Source organism: Gopherus evgoodei, chromosome 3, assembly GCF_007399415.2.
Source record: "Gopherus evgoodei ecotype Sinaloan lineage chromosome 3, rGopEvg1_v1.p, whole genome shotgun sequence".
Taxonomy (NCBI): Eukaryota; Metazoa; Chordata; order Testudines; family Testudinidae; genus Gopherus; species Gopherus evgoodei.
In genome coordinates, this window is record NC_044324.1 from 10,861,852 (window position 1) to 10,872,838 (window position 10,987).

Sequence of the window (10,987 nt, forward strand, 5' to 3'; positions counted from 1 at the left end):
ACCCGGGGGCACCAACCCCCATCGCCTGCTTTGTGGGGACCTGCCCCCGCTCACACGGGGGCATTAGGACCCATTGCCTCCTCCGTGGGCACCTGCCCCCCTCACCCGGGGGCACCAACCCCCATCGCCTGCTTTGTGGGGACCTGCCCCCCCTCACACGGGGACACTAGGACCCATTGCCTGTGTGGGGACCTGCCTCCCTCACCCAGGGGACATCAGCCCCCATCATCTGCTCTGTGGGGACCTGCCCCCCTCACCCAGGGGCACCAGCCCCATCGCCTGCTCTGCGGGGACCTGCCCCCCTCACCCAGGGGCACCAGCCCCATCGCCTGCTTTGTGGGGACCTGCCCCCCCTCACATGGGGACACTAGGACCCATTGCCTGTGTGGGGACCTGCCCCCCTCACCCAGGGGACATCAGCCCCCATCATCTGCTCTGTGGGGACCTGCCCCCCTCACCCAGGGGCACCAGCCCCATCGCCTGCTCTGCGGGGACCTGCCCCCCTCACCCAGGGGCACCAGCCCCATCGCCTGCTTTGTGGGGACCTGCCCCCCCTCACATGGGGACACTAGGACCCATTGCCTGTGTGGGGACATGCCCCCTCACCCGGGGGCACTAAGACTCATTGCCTTCATGGGGACCTGCCCCCCCTCACCCAGGGGCCATCAGCCCCCATCACCTCCTCCATGGGGACCTGCCCCCCCACCTGGGGGGGTCTAGTCACGATGGCCTCCCAGGGAAGTGGGGGATGGGGAGAAGAAGGTCCAGTCCCAACTGCCATGGAACCTTCCGGTCCCAGCATTCCGTCCCTCCCTCTGCTTTGGGGGCAGCCCCCAGAGCATCCCGCTCCTCCTCGGACCAGCCAGATCTCCCAAATCCCTCCTCTCCACCCCTCTGAGTTTATTGGGCCTGCTCCAGACACAACCCAACTCCACCCCAGCCGGCAGAGCCTGCCATGCCTGTTCTCAGGGTGCATCCTCTCTCCACTGCACCAGGGACTGGCTGCTTCTCCCCATACGTGCCCTCCACCCCTCTCCCTACACACAGGGCGCCCTGCCCAAGCCAGCTGAGTGGTGGCCGAGACAGTGAACAAAGGAATAAAGGGTCCGTTTTGTTCTTGGCCAAAGGCTCCCAGCAGGTAATACAAGGCTCCAGGTGGCATATGACCATGTAGGAACCTGATGAATTCTTAAGTTTCTAGTTTCTGGGTGGTTGAGAAAAGGCTGCAAACCAGACCCAAGTGCACCTTACAGGCTCAGAAATCAGAAAGCAAAGGACTGAACCTTTGTTATCTTCTAAACAATTATGATTTTTAACCATATTTTTTGAATGGTCTTATCTTTCCAGAATGCATAAGTTTGGCAACTCAGTACCATGGGCAGGATGGTGAATGCAATAATTAAAGTGCTGGAACAGGGTGGGGAAGCTGATATTTGCAGATGACACTAAATTCTGTAGGTTTGTCAAGGCTATTGGACGCTGAGGAACTTTAGAGGGACAGACCCACGCCAAGGGGATGGGCAACATGATGGGAAAGGGAATTCAGGGCTGACAAATGCAACACAATCCACATTAGAGGGAATAATGTGAACAACTTAGACACCTGATTGAGTTCCACTCAGGGAAGGGACATGGGTGTTGCTGGGGGCAGCTTAGTGACGACACTGCTCAATGAGCAGGGCTGGCCAAAAAACCCAATCGCTCCATTAGGCTGTGTAAGGAAGGGGCAAAGCTTCTCCCTCTTTCACACGGAGATGACTCCTCTTTCTATGTGCCTTTAAACCCACAGTGTTTTCAGCCAAGAAGGAAATGCTCACAGTGGGTGCAGTCCAGCACTGTCCACTCGAGACCTTGTACATAGTGCTATCCCCTCTGCTTGCCCCAGTTCCTCCTTGGTCTCCATCACCCTTCTCGAGGCCTGGCCTGAGAGTGACATGCTGCGGTGCCCTGAAAGCCACCTCTCGTCCTGCACCATTTCCAGGAGGGAACTCTGAAGCCCAACATCCAGTAAGTGCATCCAAAGTCCTGTGGCCACTTCACCTCCTGCTTTTGGGGGAGGGATAGCTCAATGGTTTGAACATTGGCCTACTAAACCCTGGGTTATGAGTTCAATCCTTGAGGGGGCCATTTAGGGATCTGGGGTAAAAATCTGTCTGGGGATTGGTCCTGCTTTGAGCAGGGGGTTGGACTAGATATTTCCTGAGGTCCCTTTCAGCCCTGAGATTCTATGATACAGTTGACATGAATGAGGACTTGAGATTAGTTGCTTCCACATCTCAGCAGGCTGCTACTTGGCTTTCTCTCACTGCCTTCCCTTGGGTCCGGCTATGCTGGGATGCCAGGGCCTTGCTTCCTATTTACTGCTGTGTAACTGTGATTAATGCTCATTTTCCTGCTCTGTTATGAGTCTCAACTGATCATCATATTAGGTCAGCATGTAGCGATGGAGCTATGGCAGGCTTTGATCTCCCGCCGCAGCACTTCCTTTGCCTGTATAATAAGGCTCCCCAAGTTCAAGTGCCAACTGATCTCTATTTCAGGATGAGCAGCCTTTAGCTTACTGGGTCTTTTCAACCCTGGCATGAATCTACAAGCCTGAGATGGTGCTTCACCAGCTCCGTTTGTTTAACAGCTACCACGGTGTTCTCAGCTCTTTCAAGTCATGTTCCCTTGATTTCCCTCTCCTCGTTAGAAATGCTAGTGCTCTCTGTTGTGAATAAGCCCGACACTCTTCACCACTCTATACTGGATTGACACCCAGATTTAGCATCTGACTGACACCCAGACTGGAGGGTGCTGCAGCCCAGTTCCTGCGCTGCCGGTGCCACCTGCACGCTCAGTGATGCACCTACCTCACACAGAACCGGGGGGAGGGGGAAACAGTTGTGATATTTTCATTCTGCTTGCAGCTCGTGATGCGGCCAACCTTAGAGGTGAGTTTATTCAAACATCTGGTCATTTCCTGCCTCCCGAGGCAATGCAGCTTAGGATTCCGCTGTCATAGACACCACCAGGTTCTATGGGGGAGCTCGGGGTGGATTTCTCATAGCTGGTGTCATTTCAGCAATGCTAGTGTGAGCCCTCAGAGGCTTCAACATCCATACAGCTGTCAGGGGACTCTGGAGTAGGAATAGGGGGGTTATAATACTCTGTATTTGGCATTGCTGCAATCACTACTGGAATATTGTGTCCAGTTCAGGTGCCCACAATCCAAGAAAGAGGTTAATAAATTGGAGAGGGGTCAGAGACGAGCCATGACAATGATGCAACGATTGGAAGATGTGCCTTATAGTGACAGACTCAAGGAGCCCAATCTGTTTAGCTCAACAAAGAGAAGGTTAAGGAGTGACCTGATCTGAAATGAACAAGATGAAATTCAATGAGACAAGTGCAAAATCAAATGCACAACTATAAAATGGGGGATAACTGGTTAGGCAATAGTACTACTAAAAAGAACTGGGGGTGATAGTGGATCATAAACTGAATATGAGCAACAACATGAAGCAATTGCAAAAAAGACAAATATAATTCTGGGGTGTATTAACAGGAGTGTCAGATCTAAGACACAAGAAATAATTGTCCTGCTCTACTTGGCCCTGGGGAGGCCTTAGGTGCAGTACTGTGTCCAGTTTTGGGTGCCACATTTTTGGAAAAATGTGGGCAAATTGGAGAGAGGAGAGCAAATAAATTAAAAGAAAAAAAAAAGCTTTAGAAGACCTGACCTGGGAGTAAAGGGTAAAAAGCTGGGCATGTTTAGTCTTGAGAAAAGAAGACTGAGGGACGACCTGATAACAGTCTTCAAATCCATGAAGGGCTGTTCTAAAGAAGATGCTGATCAGTTGTTTTCCCTGTCCGCCAAAGATAGGACAAGAAGTAACAGACTTAATCTGCAGCAAGAAAGATTTAGCTTAGATATGCAGAAAACCCTTCTCAGTATATGGATAGTTAAGTACTGCAAATAGGTTACCAAGGGAGGTTTTTAAGAACAGGCTAAACAAACACCTGTTGGGAATGGTGTAGGTCCTGCCTCAGCATGGGGATATGGTCTAGATGACCACTCGAGGTCACTTCCAGCCTTATATTTCTATGATAATCTAGAAGTACCTACATGGGGAATGAAAACTTGATAACAGGCTCTTCAGCCTAGCAGAGACAGCTAGAACAAGATCCAGGGACTGGTAATTAAGCTAGATAGATTCAGATTGGAAATGTTTAATAGTGAAAATAACTAACCATTGGAACAACTTACCAAGGGTCATGGTGGATTCTCCATCAATGCTGATTGACTGTTTTTCTAAAACACATGCTCTAGTTCAAACAGGAAGTAATATAGGGAAGTCCTCTGGCCTGTGTTACACAGAAGGGTGGACTAGATGATCACAGTGGTCCCTTCTGGCCTTGGAATCTATGGGTCTATATCAACTGGGACGAGTTAGCACATGTCTTTGTGGGGTCTGGCCTTTCTAGCAGCTTCTGATACAAATTACCGTGGAGTCGTTGCTTCAGCAACTAGGGGCTGTCACTCTTGTGCCTGGAAATCCCTTCTCATGGTTCCAGTTATTGCTAAAAGAAATGAGTTGGAGATGAACAATCATGTGTCCTTTCCAGGGTATTTGGATATACCCCATCTCCTGTGTTGTTGGCCAGGTAGATGAGGCCCACTGGAAAAGCACTTTCAAAGCCTGGAATATGGTATCCTTGGGATGTGGTATCCTTGGGATGCAGGGCATACTCAGCTCTATCTCGCTGGCTCCCTGGGCCTTGCAGCTGTGGAGCAGGGCCATGATGGTATTGCCAGGAGCATGAACCCACGCTACCAGCACAGATCTGCCCCCTTAGAAATGCAGAAGCCTGGTAAGTCAGGTGGAGAACTGTGGCATTGCTCTGCCCATGCCCTTTATATAGCGAGCCTGGTGTCACACTTGGTACCATGTATTTCTCCAGTTGCTTAATACAGCCCAGGCTGCCCCTGATGTTGCCGTGACGTACGCCATAGTGACCAGAAGCCTCTGTTCTCCCTCTCTGCAGGGCTCTCCATCACTCACAGCTCATTCCAAACCCATGGACAAGACTCCCCTCTCCCACTGCATCCTGGTGGGTATCTGCACTCAGCCATCACCCAGGGCTTAGCGTCCCCCTGGATCAGCAGAGAGGTGGCAGAGTATAGGACCTGGTCTCCCTGAAATCTCTACAGTCCAGCCCTTTGTGCTGGCCTCTATGCTTGTTCCCAGTGACCACTGTGGGCCCCCTATTCACAACCCTGTTGTTTTAACTGCTCCTTTCCATGAGGGCATTTCCTCCACAGTGTTGCGGTAGCAATGGGATCCAAGGCATCACGCAGTACCTCAAGCACCATGGCCAGGTGTGATGGAGTAGGGGCTGTCTGTGTGGGGAATGGGAGAGCAGGGGAGGACTTTAGGGGATGGACCACACCGGAGCTGTAACCTGAGCTAGGTAAGGGAGGGGAAAGGTGAACACCTTTGCCCGGGAAGGGGGACAAAGGAAGGGAGTGGCAGGAGGGAAGCAGTTTTGAGTTTGGGCTTGGGGCTGTGTGGGCAAAATTCAAGGTATCCTAGCTAGGATCCAAGCACCCTGAAAGCCCAGAAGGACTCGATGGAGGGGGGTCCTGACTGTGCCTGCAAGCTCTGCTGTAACCTGTGTTCCTGTTGTCCAATAAATCTTCTGTTTTACTGGCTGGCTGAGAGTCACTGTGGGTCCCAGGTTGAGGGATGCAGGACTGGACTCCCCACACTCCGTGACAACTAGTGGTAGCAGTGGGATATACTGCACCCCGTGGACGGCGCTTCCTGTAGTAAGAGACTGGGGAGCAGTAAAACGAAGGGGTGATTAACCCCTGGGAGTGTGTGCCCAGTGAGAAGGACTTTGCAGTAACAGGGTCCCCCGGGGGATTGCAGCGAGCGGTCCCAGGGGCGGAGGAGTCTACAGCTCGACCGTGGCAGAGAGGTGGTGACCTCAAAAAGGGCTGGTGCACTAGGGGTCCCCCTGGAAACCGTGGGGAGCAGCGAGCACCCCGGCCTTTGAGTGGCCAGCAGGAAGATGTATGCCAAGTGGCGCAAGTGCGACCTGCTGGAGCTGTGCAAGCAGAGGGGGCTGCGCCCGGGGAGGCTCACCAAGGACCAGATGATTGCCCAGCTGGAGCAGGGAGACCGCATGAATGAATGGAGCCCTGTCTCTGAGGGAAGCAGCCAGGCAGATGCAGTGCAGGCATCAGTGTCTGTCCCCGCTGGGAGTGGTCAGCTGGCGGACAAGGGCTTCCCGAGACCCCCCCTTCCTAGGCCTAGGGGAAGGGCGAGGAGGAGCCCAGTGTATACCGAGGGCACCGTGACCCCCCAGGCCAGCAGGGGAGCCTCACGGCGAAGCTCACCCCCCAGCAGGGTATCCTCCCAGCGACGCTCGGCATCCGTGGAGCGGATGCGGCTGAAATATGAAAGGGAGCTGAGACGGGAGAAGCTCGAGTTAAAGAGGCAAGAGCTGGAGGAGAAGGCGAAACAGCGTGAACATGAGGAGAACCAGCGTCAACATGAGCAGGAGGAGAAGGAGAAACAGCGTAAACATGAGCTGGACCTGGCCCAGCTGAGGAGCAGTGAGGCCCCAGCTACAGTGAGTGAGGGGGGACCCAAGCATACAAAGAGCTTTGATAAGCACTTGCTGCCCCGGCGTAAGGAGGGGGAGGACATAGATACCTTCCTGACGGCCTTTGAAAATGCCTGCGAGCTGCACAGGGTTGACCCTGCAGACAGGATCGCAGTTCTCACCCCCTTACTGGACTCCACAGCCGTGGAGGTGTACAGCCGACTGAAAGGGGCGGAGGCAGGGGACTACGAACTGTTCAAACAGGCCCTGCTCCGCGAGTTTGGGCTGACTCCTGAGATGTACCGGAAAAAGTTCTGGAGCCAGCGTAAAACCCGTGAGGTCACATACCTACAACTGGTCAACCGGGCGCAGGGGTATGCCTGCAAGTGGACAGCTGGGGCCCAAACTAAAGAGGACCTGCTTAACCTATTCATACTGGAGCACCTGTACGAGCAGTGCCCGTCCGACCTGAGGCTGTGGTTGATGGAGCAGAAGCCGGAGAACCCACAGCACGCAGGCCAGCTGGCCGACCAATTTGTGGACAGTCGGGCAGGGGATAGCAGGGAGGAGTCTCGAAGGAGCAGGCCTGCCTCAACGCAGAGAGAGAGTCATCATGGGACCTCCCAAAGGGGGCCTATGGAGAACCCCCCCAAAAGGGGAACATCCAGCGTCAGGTCCCTCCGACCCACTCAAGGGGACCCACGAGACATGGGCTGCTATCGCTGTGGCCAACGAGGACACATACGGGCCCAGTGCTCCAAGCTCAGGGACAGACCAAGCAGACCCAACCCGCAGAGGGTGGACTGGGTAAAAACCCAATCGGAGGAGGGGCTACATTCCCAGAAAAGGGGGGCTGGCAACATACCATCTGTGAAGGAGGGAAGAGGTCCCCAGGTCAGCTCCTCTGGGGGGCTGGATGCTCCAGGCTCCGGGTTTTTGGTTTACCGGGTAGGCGCGGGGCTGCCCCTCCAGAAAGAGTGCATTGTTTCCCTGGAGGTAGATGGGAGGAAGGTCACTGGGTACTGGGACACGGGCACAGAGGTGACACTGGCCCGGCCCGAGGTGGTGGCCTCAGATCGGATGGTGCCCGACACCTACCTGACCCTGATGGGCGTGGGTGGGACCCCATTCAAGGTGCCCGTGGCGAGGGTACACCTGAAGTGGGGGGCCAAGAAGGGCCCCAAGGATGTGGGGGTACACCCCTATTTGCCCACGGACGTGTTAATGGGAGGGGACCTCGAGGACTGGCCTAGTAACCCCCAGAGAGCCCTGGTCGTGACTCGTAGTCAAAGTCGGCAAAGGGCACTGCACCCCGACAACGGGGAAGGTACTCGACCCGAGGTGCAGGACCCTAACCCAGGGGGTGGGGAACGCCCAGGGGCATGGTTCAGAGAGGCTGCGGCCTCAGACCCAGCCAGCAAGAGAGAGCCGGTCCCCATCCCTGTCCCAGATGCTGAGTTCCAGGCCGAGTTGCAGAAAGATCCCTCCTTGCGGAAGCCCAGGGACCGGGCTGATCTTAGTGCGGTACAGACCATGAGGAGAGGTTCCAAGGAGAGGTTCCTGTGGGAGAAGGGGTTCCTGTACCGAAAATGGGCTCCCCCAGGGGAAGTAGAGTCATGGGGGATCAGGAGGCAGCTGGTGGTTCTCCAAAAGTTTCGCCACAAGCTGCTGTACCTGGTCCATGACATCCCTCTCACAGGGCACCAGGGAATCCGGCACAGCAGGCAGAGGCTGCTACAGAACTTTTACTGGCCTGGGGTCTTTACCTAGGTCCAACAGTACTGCCAATCCTGTGACCCCTGCCAGAGGGTGGGAAAGGCCCAGGACAAGGGGAAAGCGGCTTTGAGGCCTTTACCCATCATAGAAGAACCTTTCCAGAAGGTGGCCATGAACATAGTGGAACCTCTCAGCAAGACGACCCGGTCAGGGAAGAAATACATCCTGGTGGTGGTGGATTTTGCCACTTGCTACCCCGAGGCAGTGGCCTTGTCCTCTATCGAAGCAGACACAGTGGCAAATGTGCTGCTGATAATTTTCAGCTGGGTGGGGTTCCCCAAGGAGGTCTTAACGGATCAGGGGTCCAACTTCATGTCGGCCCTGCTCCAGCCCTTATGGCAAAAATGTGGGGTCCAGCACAAATGGGCCTCAGTGTATCACCCCCAGTCCAACGGGCTGGTGGAAAGGTTCAACAGAATGCTGAAGATGATGCTAAAAACATTTATAAACCAGCACCCGCAGGATTGGGACAAGTACTTACCTCACTTGCTGTTCGCATACAGGAAGGTACCCCAGGAATCTATTGGGTTTTCACCTTTCGAACTGTTGTATGGAAGGCGGGTAAGGGGGCCCCTAGACCTGATAAGGAACGAATGGGAGGGGAAGGCCGCTCCCGAGGGAGAGTCAGTGGTGGAGTATGTCCTGACCTTCCAGGAAAGACTGGCCGAGCTCATGGGCCTGGCCAGGGAAAATCTGGCCCGAGCCCAGAGGAGGCAAAAGGTCTGGTATGACCCCCCGGCACGGGCCTTTGCCTTCGCCACTGGGGATCAGGTAATGGTTCTCCTCCCCCTGAGGAAAAACAAACTCCAGGACGCCTGGGAAGGGCCCTTCAAGGTTATCAAGCAACTGAATAAGGTAAACTATGTGGTGGAGCTGTCAAACCGGGCACATCACCGTTGGGTGTACCATGTAAACATGATGAAATCATACTATGACAGGGAAAATGTGGTGTTGGCCGTGTGTGGACATTGGGAGGGGCAGGGAGATGACCCCTTAGTGGATCTATTCCCTGAGACAAAAGCTGGTTCCCCCCTGGAGGCGATTCCCCTCTCTGATCAGCTGACCCCGGGCCAGCACGCTGAGATCAGAGGGGTGCTGCATCTGTACCGACAGCTGTTTTCCAACCAGCCTGGATGCACTAATTTGACTGTCCACAGGGTGGAGACCGGGTCGCATCCCCCTATAAGATGCTCCCCTTTTCGGGTCACTGGTAAAACTGCCCAGAATCTTGAAAGAGAGGTCAGGGACATGCTGGCTTTGGGGGTGATCCAGCCATCTTCCAGCCCTTGGGCCTCGCCAGTGGTGCTGGTCCCCAAGAAGGATGGGTCAATCCGGTTCTGTGTGGACTATCAAAAGCTCAATGCCATCACCATATCTGATGCCTACCCCATGCCCAGGCCTGACGAGCTCCTAGACAAGCTGGGAGGTGCTCGGTACCTCACCACTATGGATCTTACAAAGGGCTACTGGCAAGTGCTGCTGGACGCAGATGCCAGGCTGAAATCAGCCTTTATCACCCCTCTGGGGCTCTACGAGTTTCTGACCCTGCCCTTCGGCCTCAAGGGAGCGCCGGCCACCTTCCAGCGCCTGGTGGATCAGCTACTGAGGGGGATGGAAAGTTTTGCCGTGGCATATATTGATGACATCTGCGTCTTCAGCCAGACCTGGGAGAACCACATGTCCCAGGTTAAACAAGTCCTGGACTGACTCCGAAAGGCTGGGTTAACAGTAAAGGCTGAAAAGTGCAAGGTGGGGATGGCTGAAGTATCTTACCTGGGCCATCGGATGGGGAGCGGCTGCCTAAAGCCGAAACCAGCCAAGGTGAAGGTGATCAGAAACTGGCCTGCTCCCCAAACCAAAAAGCAGGTCCAGGCCTTTATTGGGATGGCGGGGTACTATCAAAGGTTCGTGCCCCACTTTAGTGCCATAGCCGGCCCCATCACTGAACTGTGCAAAAAGGGGAAGCCAGACAAGGTTATCTGGACTAAGCAGTGCCAGAAGGCTTTCCGGGCGCTGAAGAAGGCTCTGGTTAGTGGCCCAGTTCTGGCAAACCCAGATTTTAACAAACCCTTTATGGTGTTCACCAACGCCTCAGACACGGGACTGGGGGCGGTGTTAATGCAGGAGGATGAAAAGGGGGAGAGACACCCCATCGTGTACCTGAGTAAAAAGCTGCTACCCCGGAAGCAAAACTACGCGGCCATCAAGAAGAAATGCCTGGCCATGGTGTGGGCTCTTAAGAAGCTAGAGCCATATCTCTTTGGGCGACACTTCACCGTGTACACCGACCACTCTCCCCTGACCTGGCTGCACCAGATGAAAGGAGCCAACGCCAAGCTCTTGAGGTGGAGCCTGCTCCTGCAGGACTATGACATGGACGTGGTCCATGTGAAGGGAAGTGCCAACCTGATAGCGAATGCGTTGTCCCGGAGAGGAGGCCCTGAACTTCCCCAGGTCACTGGGCAGAGTGACCCCGCTCAGTTCAGTCTCGAAGGGGGGAGAGATGTGATGGAGTAGGGGTTGTCTGTGTGGGGAATGGGAGAGCAGGGGAGGACTTTAGGGGATGGACTATACCGGAGCCTGTAACCTGAGCTAGGGAAGGGAAGGGAAAGGTGAA